We start from the raw sequence: 13750 nt of genomic DNA, 5'->3' as shown, positions 1-13750 counted from the left end.
GGAAAATGTCCCTTCATTCTTCTATCATTTGAATATAAAGTTTTATCTTCGGTAGAATTCAACTTAATAGTTTATAGTTGGCAGAATAGCTTGGGAGACATTTGTACTTATTATGGTTTATCATCTCGGTCCCTACACTTCATAAAGTTTCATCTAGACACTTCAACTTAATCAAAACAAGATTTTTAAACCCTTCTCACCATTGACCGAGCTTATGTGGCATTGATATGGCTGAGGTGGATAAAATAAGTGATTTACACGCACATTAGGTGCGTGAGCCGATGATTTTTCTTTATTAAAAAAATAAATAAATAAAAAATGCTAATTAAGGACTCCCTCTTCATTATGCCCCCCCCCCCCCCCGGTTCTTCTTCTTCAACCTTCCTCCTTTCGTTCTGCCCCCCCCCCCCCCGGTCCCCGTTCTTCAATCTCATCTGAAAACACTCCCCCCCTCTTCTTCTTCTTCAGTCCCTTCCCCTTAGTTCGACCCCCCCCCCCCCCCCGGCTGTTCTCCTCGTCTTCTTCTTTAGATCCCCTCTTATCCCCTTTTTCTTCATCCCTTCTTTCATTAGATTTTTTCCTTGGTGTGTATTTCTTCTTTCATTATGTCATCTTCCCATTTTATATGACTTCTCCATTTTTTTCGGTGGTTTTAGCTTTCAATTTTTTTCACAACCCTTTCAAATTGGGGTAGAGGAATAAGTCAAAATTCAAAAGACTTAATTCTCTGCTCATGTATTTTTCATGGATAGCTAACTTTCTTTAAAAGATGAGTGAAGGAAGTAGTGGTACTCATGGTGGAGAAGCCATGACACGTGGGTTATTCTTTTAAGAAGGTTGAGTGAGTGGGTTTGAAGAAGGGAGGAGGGGTTTTCTTTAATTTTAATTTTAATTTTAATTTTTTGCTTATTTTATTTTATTTTTTGTTTATGAAATTAAAATTTTGTTAAATAATATTATTTTGGCATAGAATCTGATGTGGATGCTGATTTGGCATCCACGTCAAGCAAGTGAGCGTCACGCGATTCCGGAGGTGTTTAAAAGTCTTGTTTTGATTAAGTTGAAGTGTCTAGATGAAACTGTATGGAGTGTAAGGACCAGGATGACAAACCGGAACAAATACAAGTGTCTCCTAGGCTATTCTTGCCTTTATAGTTTCTAGGTTTAGAGAAATTAAAGACAGAGTAGTAGAATACCTCTCAAGACATTCATTATTACAATTCAACATAATGTTATTAATTTTTAGTTAGTTGTTAATCTATTGCAACTCTTTTACTCTATTTAAGCTTGTAACAAACAATTTGAAGCTCATATTCATATGTATAACAGATTTTAACTATAATTATTAATATGTAGTTTTCGGGTATGATAAGAGACTCAAATATATGCCACTAGTAATATGTAATTCTCGGGTTTGGTAAGAGAACTAATGTTTATATTGATTTTTTGGTCCTTTGTAAATTAAGCACTTTTGGTTGGGCAGAGACCCGGTGAATATCCCCCTTTTGGGTATGATATAAAACGAAGGCGCCACCGGCAGTGTGATTGAAGGAAAAAAATGTATTTTTTTTTTTACATATAATGCTTAATACAAATCTTTAACACTTATTCACTTATATTTTAAAATGATAAAATAACTAAATTCATATGTTATAGAATCAACAACTTTAAAGTTTTTAGTAAGGATTTTAAGGTAAACGAAAAGAGAAGAAAGGAACAAGTCGTTTCAATTTGTAAGTGTCACACCTCCTTTTTGCGCGCCCGCTCCGAAGGGTTAGATGCGCGAGGGAGTTTTTCCAATTTAAGTGACAATATTCGAAATGAGATTATTTATTTAATTCAGAGTCGCCACTTGGGAAAGGTTTGGTTTTTGGTGTCCCAAGTCACCGGTTTATCTTGAATCCCGAATCGAGGAAATTTTCGACTTTTCCAAATGAAGTCTGCGAACCAGAAATTCTAAGTAAGGAATTCTGTTGACCCGAGGGAAGGTGTTAGGCACCCTCGAATCCCGTGGTTCTAGCACGGTCGCTTAAATTGTTATAATGGCTAAATATCTGATTTAAATACATTGTTATGACTTACGTGCTTTCATCATGGGTTATGAGGAAGTGATCTTGGCCGTTGATCAATCTGAGATCAACGGCCCAGATCAGACTAGGTCACTACGACGTCGTTTGGACGTTCTGGGTATCAGCTGTTGTGGACCGGGTTACACAGGGGTTTGGGTCTGAGTTTTGGGCCTCGAATTTAAAATGAACATAAGCCCAACTGATTTTCAACCCAATTCTGCACTCTCTTTTTTATTTTTTTATTTTTTTATTTTAAAACAAAACCTAAGTAAATCAAATTAAAATTAAATAAACACTTAATACAATTACTTGCACACATATGTTAAAATATTTAAAGCAGGTGAAAATCAAACAAAACAAAAATCACGGACAAAGATGCCTATTTATGATTTTCTATTTAACAACCGGATTACGGTTCAAATTACGCATGACACATACATATTTTTTGTATTTTGTTTTTTTTAATAAAAATAAAGATGGGCAAAAATCATAAATAATTAACAAAGTGCCATGTAAAATCCAAAATTTGTACAGCAGGACCATTTGTTATTATTTTTAATTCTTTTGGAGCGATTGTCGCGTAAAACAAAAATCACGTGCTCACAGCTGCCCCTCTTTGTTCGGAAACACGAAGAGTTTTTGTGCAAAGATAAAGTGAGCAGATATGAGCGATTTTTGCCTATGGACTACTCCGTGTGAAGCATGTTTTTGAAAGATCTGACCGAATCTTTGCTTCCAAGATTTCCTACATATCCTGGGCTAAACAGGAATCAGGTCAATGTAGTTCGGGAAACTTTGGCAGCTGGGACTGCCATGGGATTGTAATGCTTGTTGTTACTGCTATTGCTGTTGTCATCGTTGCTTTACTGACCGCCTTATTACAACCAAAGGAAAATTGAAACTGAACTAAATACTTATATGCATGTCAACTGCTAGTTACAAGATCCCTATCTATGATTCTTTTGCGACTTGATCTTGGGTCTCAGCTGATTTTGCTTGTAGACTTCGATCCGAATCTTGATGCTTGCGAGTTGTAGGTGCTTGCTCACTCTGGGATACTCAGTGAGACGTGACTGGCAGAGTTCAGGACCTTAATCAAATGTTGGAGTCGATCTGCCTTCCATTTACTCCGATATCTCGGGACATCTTCTTTTTGTCTTTTTCTTCTTTGATTCTGAATTGAGGCTCCTCTCGTGGGTCATTTCAATCTGTGTGGCTCGAGGTTAGACCTGCGGGAGAAAACAAACAAACGAACGAAATTTTCTGCCCCAGTTTCACTAGGAAAATTTCGTGAATTATTCGCCAGGAAGTTCATAAGATTGATGAAAGAGGATATGCATGCTCAGTTCAGGGTTGAGGCCCTAAACCGACTAGCTGGGGAGAAGTTTGGTTTTAGAGTTGAAACTCTAATACTGACCAACTGGGGGAAAGGAAAATTCAGTTTAGGGTTTAAAACCCTAATGCTGACTGCATGGAAAAGCTCAGTTTAGGGTTTAAAACCCTAATGCTGGCTGAATGGAAAAAAGTTCAGTTTAGGGTTTAAAACCCTAATGCTGACTAAAGGAAAAATTCAGTTTAGGGTTTAAAACCCTAATGCTGATTGCATGGAAAAGCTCAATTTAGGGTTTAAAACCCTAATGTTGGCTGAATGGAAAAAGTTCAGTTTAGGTTTTAAACCCTAATGCTGACTAAAGGAAAAATTCAGTTTAGGGTTTAAAACCCTAATGCTGATTGCATGGAAAAGCTCAGTTTAGGGTTTAAAACCCTAATGCTGGCTGAATGGAAAAATAATTCAGTTTAGGGTTTAAAACCCTAATGCTGACTAAAGAAAAAATTCAGTTTAGGGTTTAAAACCCTAATGCTGATTGCATGGAAAAGCTCAGTTTAGGATTTAAAACCCTAATGCTGGCTGAATGGAAAAAAGTTCAGTTTAGGGTTTAAAACCCTAATGCTGACTAAAGGAAAAATTCAGTTTAGGGTTTAAAACCCTAATGCTGATTGCATGGAAAAGCTCAGTTTAGGGTTTAAAACCCTAATGCTGGCTGAATGGAAAAATTCAGTTTAGGGTTTAAAACCCTAATGCTGACTAAAGGAAAAATTCAGTTTAGGGTTTAAAACCCTAATACTGATTGCATGGAAAAGCTCAATTTAGGGTTTAAAACCCTAATGCTGGCTGAATGGAAAAAAGTTCAGTTTAGGGTTTAAAACCCTAATGCTGACTAAAGGAAAAATTCAGTTTAGGGTTTAAAACCCTAATGCTGATTGCATGGAAAAGCTCAGTTTAGGGTTTAAAACCCTAATGCTGGCTGAATGGAAAAAGTTCAGTTTAGGTTTAAAACCCTAATGCTGACTAAAGGAAAAATTCAGTTTAGGGTTTAAAACCCTAATGCTGATTGCATGGAAAAGCTCAGTTTAGGGTTTAAAACCCTAATGCTGGCTGAATGGAAAAAAGTTCAGTTTAGGGTTTAAAACCCTAATGCTGACTAAAGGAAAAATTCAGTTTAGGGTTTAAAACCCTAATGCTGATTGCATGGAAAAACTCAGTTTAGGGTTTAAAACCCTAATGCTGGCTGAATGGAAAAAGTTCAGTTTAGGGTTTAAAACCCTAATGCTGACTAAAGGAAAATTCAGTTTAGGGTTTAAAACCCTAATGCTGATTGGCTGGGACAAAATTTGAGAACAACAACTGACCTCTTTTTTTTGAATTTTCTTGTTTTAGTAGAAGATAAAGGGAGTTTCGTGGAAACTTACCTTTCGAGTGAATTCCTTATTGCCAAAATATTTCTTGTACCCATGTACCTTCTTCTTTGGGCGACACCTGCTTCTTGCACGGTTGTCTTGGATTAAACCTGTTTCAACTTTTCAGACAAAGAACAATTGTTAGTTCGGAAATGACGGTCGGTCTGGTGACCTTGATCGTTCACGGTTGCTTTGTTGCGTCTTCATTTCTGTTGCGAAGTCCCGCCATTGATTTGGTTCATATGTCAAAACCCTTTAGACTGCTCAGGCTTGTATTTCCAGATTCTGCGATGATTTGCCTCGTAAGGCTCTTTTTCTTTTCTCTTTTTTTTGTCCCGTTTTGCTTGGAGGTTCTCAACGGGGATTTTATTGGAGGTATTCTGTGGGGATTTGTACAAAAGGAAGCCCTGTGGGGGAATATTTACAAAGTGGATTCTTTGTGTGGATTTTTGTACAATGGGGCATGCTGGGGATTTGTTTCGAAGCGGGCTTTCTAGGATTTGTTGGGGTAAGCTTGTTGGGGAATTTTTACAAAGGGACTCGCTGGGGATGTGCTGGGGAGATTCCATTTTTTTTTTTTAATATTGGGGAGACTCTGTGGGGGATTGTACAAGGGGAGACTCTGTGGGGATTCGTCCGAAGGCGGACTTGCTGTAGGAAATTTTTCTTTTTCCTCTTTATTTCGAACGCCATCAAACATCATGTTTCATCAGGCTTGGACAAACGTACCAACGAAACGAGGTGTTTTCCTTCATGAAACGGAATTCCGTGCAACCAAACCTGCCACATGTCCTTTCCGGTACATCTAGAACTTGGGCTTAAACATGAAAGAGATTCGAAGAAAAACAAAGAAAAGATAAAACGAATTTCAGAAAAGGAGTGCCCCCTTCGGGATGAGAAAGACTTATCTGAGGAAGATAATGCTGGCTTTAAATGACATGACATGCTCTTTGGACTGGACGCCTGACTTTCCATGAGCTTGCGTTTCCCTGAACCAAAACGGATCTGTGATTCCAAACCGGTGGAACTTTGCCGAAACCTCCTTGGGTGGAGTCACTCTTTCGGCCAACAGCGCCCTTTGCGGGTTTTCGCTGGCTGACCTCTCTCATTTCTCTTCCAGTCATCACTTGATAGCACCCTTTGTGAGTTTTTACTAAACAAGCTCTCTCATTTCGGTCTCTCTACTCCCGTCGCCTCGCGGTGCCCGAAGGTTTTCACCGACGAGACTCTCTCATTTTATCTCTCTCAATTCAGAGTGTGCCGGTCTCCATTTGTGACACTTATTGGCTTCCCACTATCTTTGGTAATTGATTTGAAGGCTTGTGCTTGGTAAAGAGATGTAGATGATACTAACTTCTAGGCCGCTTGACGTGCCCCGGTTTCAATTTCAGGGTGAATGGGATTTTATTGTTGGTGTGACTGAACCTCAGGGAGAGGCTGCCTACGTATCTTTTCGGAATCAAGTCAAACGTAGTTCAGGCCTCAATCAATGTTTTTTTTATTGGTCACCGAAGGGATATGACCGGCTCAAATGGCTTGTAGAGAGGATTGGTAGTGTTTGGGGGTAGTGGGGAGTAAAACCTTCGTCAATTTCAAATGTGTCAGGACCACTGGAGTATAATTCAGACGTAGTATCTCTTGACTGCATCTGCATTTACTGCTGTTTCGGGATCATTTCCTTCGATATCACCTAGATACAATGCTCCTCTCGGCAATATCTTCCTTATGATGTATGGGCCTTTCCAATTTGGAGCAAATTTCCCTTTCGCTTCCTCGTGATGTGGCAGAATACGCCTCAGTACCAGCTGACCTACTTCGAAATTCCTGGGTCGGACTTTCTTGTTGTAAGCGCGGGCCATTCTTCGTTGGTACAACTGTCCGTGACAAACCGCGGCCATTCGCTTTTCATCGATCAAAGTCAATTGTTCTAATCGAGTCTTGACCCACTCGTTGTCTTCGATTTCTGCTTCGACAATGGTTCGAAGAGAAGGAATTTCTACCTCTGCCGGTATTACAGCCTCTGTCCCATAAACCAAAAGATAAGGAGTTGCTCCTACTGACGTGCGTACCGTAGTGCGATACCCCAACAATGCAAATGGTAACTATTCATGCCACTGTCCGGAACTTTGGATCATTTTCCTCAAAATCTTCTTGATGTTTTTGTTTGCCGCTTCCACAGCACCATTGGCCTTTGGCCGATAAGGAGTAGAATTCCTATGCGTTATCTTGAATTGCTCGCATACATCTCCCATCAAGTGACTGTTCAAGTTTGCTGCATTATCTGTAATGATAGTCGCAGGAATACCGAAACGACAGATAAGATTTGAGTGTACAAAATCCACTACAGCTTTTTTAGTGACCGACTTGAGAGTGACAGCCTCTACCCATTTTGTGAAGTAATAGATGGCAACCAGTATAAACCTGTGTCCATTCGAAGCCTTTGGTTCGATTGGTCCAATGACGTCCATGCCCTAGGCGACAAATGGCCAAGGCACAGACATGGGATGCAGTTCTGTGGGAGGTGCATGAATCAAATCACCGTGCACCTGACACTGATGACACTTCCGAACGAAGCTAAAACAGTCCTTTTCCATGGTCATCCAGTAATAACCTGCTCGAAGGATTTTCTTTGCTAAGACATACCCGTTCATGTGAGGTCCGCACACACCTACGTGTACTTCGTGCATGATCTTTCTCGCTTCCTCGATGTCGACACATCTTAGTAGGTTGAGGTCCGGAGTCCTCTTGTACAACAATTCACCGCTCAGAAAGAAACCACTTGCATGTCGCCTAATGGTTCTCTTTTGATCTCCAGTAGCATGCTCGGGGTATTATTGCGTCTTCAAGAACCTCTTGATGTCATGGTACCAAGGCTGCGTATTTGATCCCGCCTCGATTACATTGCAGTAACCGTGTCTTTCCTTGATTTGGATTTCCAAAGGATCGACGTGGGCGTTGCCCGGGTAGGGTAACATTGAAGCCAGAGTAGCAAGTGCGTCCGCCAGTTCATTGTGACACCTCGGGATATACCTGAACTCTATTGATGTAAAGTGCTTGCCGAGGTCCTCCACATGCTGTCGGTAAGGGATAAGTTTGACATCCCGAGTTTCCCATTCACCTTGGACTTGTCGGATAATCAGGTCAGAATCTCCCATAATCAGTAAGTCTTCGACATCCTGATCGATTGCCATATGCATGCCCATGATGCAGGCTTCATACTCAGCTGTATTGTTTGTGCAAAAGAAACGCAGTCTAGCTGTGGCGGGATAATGCTGGCCGGAAGGCGAGATCAAAATTGCCCCAATCCCTACACCTTTGGCATTCACGGCTCCATCAAAGAACATCTTCCAAACATGAGCGTCCTCCGAGACCACCTCTACGGCGTTTACTTCTTCATCTGGAAAGTAGGTACTCAATGGCTGGTATTCCTCATCGACCGGATTTTCGGCCAAATGATCTGCTAGCGCCTGGGCTTTCATTGCCGTGCGAGTGACATAGACTATGTCGAATTCAGTAAGCAGGATTTGCCACTTGGCCAGTCTCCCAGTAGGCATCGGTTTCTGAAATATATACTTCAAAGGATCCAGCCTGCTTATGAGGAAAGTAGTGTGGGCTTGGATATAATGTCTCAGCTTTTGAGCAACCCACGTCAGAGCGCAACATGTCCTTTCCAGCAGAGTGTATTTGGCCTCGTAGCCGGTGAATTTCTTGCTCAAGTAGTAGATTGCTTGCTCCTTCTTTCCGGTTATGTCGTGTTGCCCGAGGACGCAACCGAAAGAGTTCTCCAAGACTGTTAGATACAAGAAAAGTGGCATCCCTGGTTCTGGAGGGACCAAGACTGGGGGATTCGAAAGGTATTCTTTGACTTTATCAAAGGCTTCTTGACACTCAGCTGTCCATTTAATCGCTGCATCTTTCCTTAACAGCTTGAATATGGGCTCACACGTGCTTGTCAGCTGGGCAATAAATCGACTGATATAGTTCAACCTGCCCAACAAAGTCATCATGTCTTTCTTCGTTCTCGGGGGAGGTAGATCTCTGATAGATTTTATCTTAGTTGGATCTAGTTCGATACCTCTCCTGCTTACGATGAAGCCCAAAAGTTTGCCTGACGGAACTCCGAAAGCACATTTTGCTGGGTTCAACTTCAAGTCGTACTTCCTTAATCTCTCGAAGAACTTCCTCAAGTCTTGGATGTGATTATCCTGCATCCTGGACTTGACTATCACGTCATCCACGTATACCTCTATTTCCTGATGCATCATGTCATGAAAAATGGCAGTCATGGCCCTCATGTAAGTAGCCCCAGCTTTCTTCAAACCAAATGGCATGACCCGATAACAGTAGGTGCCCCAAGGTGTGGTGAAGGCAGTTTTCTCGGCGTCCTCTTCATCCATCAATACCTGATGATACCCAGCGTAACAATCTACAAAAGACTGTATCTCGTGTTTGGCACAATTATCAACGAGGATGTGGATGTTGGGCAGCGGGAAATTATCTTTAGGACTTGCTCTGTTCAGATCTCGGTAATCTACACATACCCGAGTCTTCCCGTCCTTTTTCGGTACTGGAACCACATTTGCCAACCATGTTGTATATTGGACTACCTGAATCACTCCCCGTTTTCAATTGTTTGGTGATCTCCTCTTTAATCTTGTCACTGACCTCAGTTTTGAACTTTCGTTGCTTTTGTTGAACTGGAGGACAATCAGGATGGATCGGCAATTTATGAACCACTAGGTCAACACCTAGTCCCGGCATGTCATCATATGACCAAGTAAACACGTCTTTAAATTCAAGAAGAAGTTGAATTATCGCATCTCGTGTTTTCTTGTCCGTGTGAATGCTTATCTTGGTCTCCCGGATTTCTTCAGGAGTTCCTAAATTTACCGGTTCAGTGTCATTCAGATTTGGCTTAGGTTTATTCTCGAAATGTTCCAACTCTCGGTTTATTTCCCTAAAAGCTTCTTCCTCATCATATTCTGGTTCTGGGTTCATTAATTCACAGTTAAATAGCTCGTTGTGATCTGGGCGTGAAGTTCGCAAGCATGTCATATTTAAAGCCGCATTATTATAACTGAAAGGAAAGATAAAAGGAAAAATAACAAAAATCAGAACAAAGCAATGATGATTTTTTCATTTTCTTTGGAAAGTTGGAAGACAACAATGTTTACAACTTAGGAATTCAAAACAACAACTGAAAGGAAGAAAACGTTCAAGTTATGTCCTGGAGACAACTTGTGACACAGAAAGGTGGCAGGACAAGTCTACCCAGACTTCCGTCTAGTCGGGAATGATGTGGCCTCCCAGTTTTGAAGTTTGGCGTTCGGTCCCACGTACAAGCATCTCAGCAGTGCTTGTGCCTTCACCTGGTTGAACCATGTGAGTCTCGTAGAGCATTTCCCTCATTGCCCCACATATCTCCTCGATTTCCTCAGCCGTGAAGACCTCGTCGTCCTCTTCTTCGGTGTATCTTGGCCTGATGAAGGTTTCATACAAATCCGGCAATGGTTGAGGTAACTTCCAACCCTCATTTCTCCTTTTCTTTGCCCACTCTTTGTCTGCTGGAGTAGGTTTGAAGCCTAGTCCAAAAGGTGTCTTGGTGACTGGCAAGGTAATGGGTTCTGTTATTCCCTGAAGGGTTCGTCCAAGCCCTTTCCCTGGCCTAAATCCGTGCCGGATCATCTCTTTGGCCACCATAACCGAGGCGTTAGATAAGAAAGGCTGGGGGCAGGGTATTCCCTCTTCGTGCTGCTCTGCCAGTACAATCTCGAAAGCTTGATAGACCGTATGTTCGCTCCCTTCTCTCGGTTCAAGATATGGGATGGATGGGTCCCGATAGATAGCATGCTTGTCTTCCCCATGGACCACGATCTCTCGGTCTTCGTACTCAAACTTCACCATCTGGTGAAGAGTGGAAGGCACAGCTCCTGCCGCATGGATCCAAGTTCTGCTGAGGAGGAAATTGTAGGATGTATCCATGTCGAGCACCTGGAAGGTTACTTCGAACTCGACCGGTCCTATGACCAACAACAGGTCTATTTCCCCCATGGTGTCTCTCTTGATGCCGTCGAAATCCCTTACGCAGACATTGTTGGGTCGGATTCTTCCGGTCCTAATTTCCATTCTTTGTAGCGTGGAGAGCGGGCAAATGTCAACACCTGATCCCCCATCCAACATTACCCGCTTGACATAGTAGTCCTCGCATTTAACTGTTAGATGCAAGGCCTTGTTGTGTGCCGCTCCTTCCGGGGGTAAATCGTTCTTGCTGAAAGAGATTTGGTTGACGGCGAAGAATCTTTCTGTCATCCGCTCTAGTTGTTCAACCGAAGTTTCAACTGGCACATATGCTTCATTCAGGGTCTTCAGTAAGATCTTTTGATGCTCGGCCGACCTCATCAACAACGATAGCATGGACACTTGCTCGGGGTACTTGCGCAGTTGATCTATCACTTCGTAATCCGGCATTTTCATTTGTTGGAAGAACACTTCCGCTTCTTCAACGCTTACAGGCTTCTTTGGTGGGAAGCGCCTTTGTGTGGCGTTGTTCAGCTCTTGGGTATTTGAATACCTTCCAATGAAAGTATTTTCTGGAAGTTCTCCCATGACCTCTTTACCTTTGTACATTACCAAAGTCTTCTGATAATTCCACGGTACCGTGGACGAGTTGGTCATCGGCTTTTGTGGCACGCGTCCGATAACCACTGGCTCATTCAGCCGAGGTGGTTGAATCGTCCCCCGGACCACATAGGCCCTTTTTGGCACGTACATAGGTTTTGCTTTTCTGATCCCGAAGTTCTGCGTCTTCTCAGCTCGACCTCGTGGTATGTAGAGAATCCCATCTTTTACCGGTACCACTTTCTTCTCCACCTTCTTTTCAGGATCTTTCTTTATAGCTTTGGCCTCCTCCCCTTTTTCTGGTTTCTGGTCCGTCTCAGGCCTTTTCCCCGTGTCGGCAATGGCGATTATAGCTTTCAGAGCCGGGTCGAATTCTTTATCTTCGCAAATCATTCCGATCAGTGGCCCATTATTGTGAGCAGGCAATGGATTGTTAGTCACATTTGGGATCTCCTCGTCCCGTAGCACTATTTTCCCTTGCTCTATCAAATTCTCGACCACTCTTTTCAACGACCAGCAGTCATTTGTATCATGTCCCTCGGCCCCTGAATGATAGGTGCATCTGACTCCAGCTTTGTAAGAAGGTGACGTCGGGTTTTGCCTCGTTTGAGGGATTGGTTGTAAGAAACCCAACTGGACTAGCTTCGGGAACAAAGTAGAGTATGGTTCACCGATGGGTGTGAAAGTCCGCCTTCGAGGTGGCTCCTGAGGGCGGAAGTTATTCTGGGGAGGTTGCGGGTTATAGTGGTTGCGGTAAGGAGGCTGATTTCTGGGAGGTGGAGCTTGGCCTCGGTTGGCTTGTTGTGGTGGATGGGCATAAGGCTGGGCATTCATGACCATATAAGGTTGATGAGCATATGCCAGATTTGAGTGGGGGTAGTAGTGTTGTGGGGTTCTTTCCGGAAAACGGGGCCTAGGATGACGATATTCCCTTGCTTCCGAGGCTGCCATGGTCGTTTCTTCCTTCTTCTTCCCTCTTGCCATTCCTCCGGACCCTCTTTGGACGGCTTGGGAGGTCGCCCTTATGGTGGCTTGACTCAGAATCCTACCTGTTTTCAGACCATTTTCCACCATCTCTCCAATCTTAATCGCTTCCGCGAATGGCTTTCCCATGGCTGACATCATGTTTTGGAAATAGTCAGACTCTTGAGCCTGGAGAAAGGTAGTGACCATTTCCACTTCATCCATGGGAGGTTTCACCCTTGACGCCTGCTCACGCCACTTAATAGCATATTCTATGAAGCTTTCTGAAGGTTTCTTCTTTAAATTCGACAGAGAATTTCGGTCTGGTGCAATGTCGATGTTATACTGGAATTGTTTCACGAAATCTCTGGCGAGATCATCCCATATATGCCATCGGGACATTTCCTGGTCCATATACCATTCTGAAGCTATCCCTACTAGACTTTCCCCAAAATATGTCATTAGCAGTTCTTCTTTTCCGCCGGCTCCCCGCAATTGGTTGCAATATTTCTTAAGATGTGCAATGGGGTCACTGTGCCCATCGTATTTCTCAAACTTTGGGGTCTTGAAACCTACTGGCAGGTGCACGTGAGGGAACATGCATAGGTCGGCGTAAGAGACGCTCTTCTGTCCGCTCAATCCTTGCATATTCTTCAAACTTTGTTCAAGGCTTCTCATTCTTTTGGCAATCTCATTTTGTTCTGCAATTCTGTGGTTCTGATCCTGCCGGGGGGCAAGCTCGCATTGAGGCGGTGGAGGATTAGTGCTGGTAGCGAACCTAGTTGGTTCCATTGAGAACGAGGGTGCTTGGAATGTAAAAGAGGATGAGTCAAAGCTTGGCTTGTACGTAGCAGGCTGTGCCGTAATCGGGCAGGGCGGTGCAGTAAAGATGTTCATGCTTGCATCGGTGGCTGACATTCGGGGATGAGGCTCAGAAGGCGATCCAGCAGAGAAGGATGAAGTGGCTGGGTACCCGAATGGGGTGGCAGGATAATTTATGGGGACATTAGAAGTCCCGCTTGACCTGGAGAATAACTCAGGGAATCCGGGGACGACGCTTGGCGGTTCTTTCCCATTATTCCAGTCGTCCAGCATTTCCAACATGCAGAGCCGTAGGATTCTATTTTCCTCCGCAGTTGCGGATTCAGGTGTGAGGACGGCTGAGATCGAGCTCTCCTCGGAAATAGGGATTGTTTGCAACGGAATCTCTAAAGACATTTCCACACTTCCTTTTGACCTGGTGAAGTAAGTGTGAGTACTGCTTTCGGTCTTAAAAACAGGTAGTTGAACACTTCTCTTTGACCTCGTGAAGTATGAGTGTGAGGCCAGACTTTCACCAAACCAACCATCTTTTCCAAAAA

The sequence above is a fragment of the Nicotiana tabacum genome, chromosome 10 (genome assembly GCF_000715075.1).
Source record: "Nicotiana tabacum cultivar K326 chromosome 10, ASM71507v2, whole genome shotgun sequence".
Taxonomy (NCBI): Eukaryota; Viridiplantae; Streptophyta; class Magnoliopsida; order Solanales; family Solanaceae; genus Nicotiana; species Nicotiana tabacum.
The sequence above is the reverse complement of the archived record's forward strand: the minus strand, read 5'-3'. Positions refer to the sequence as shown.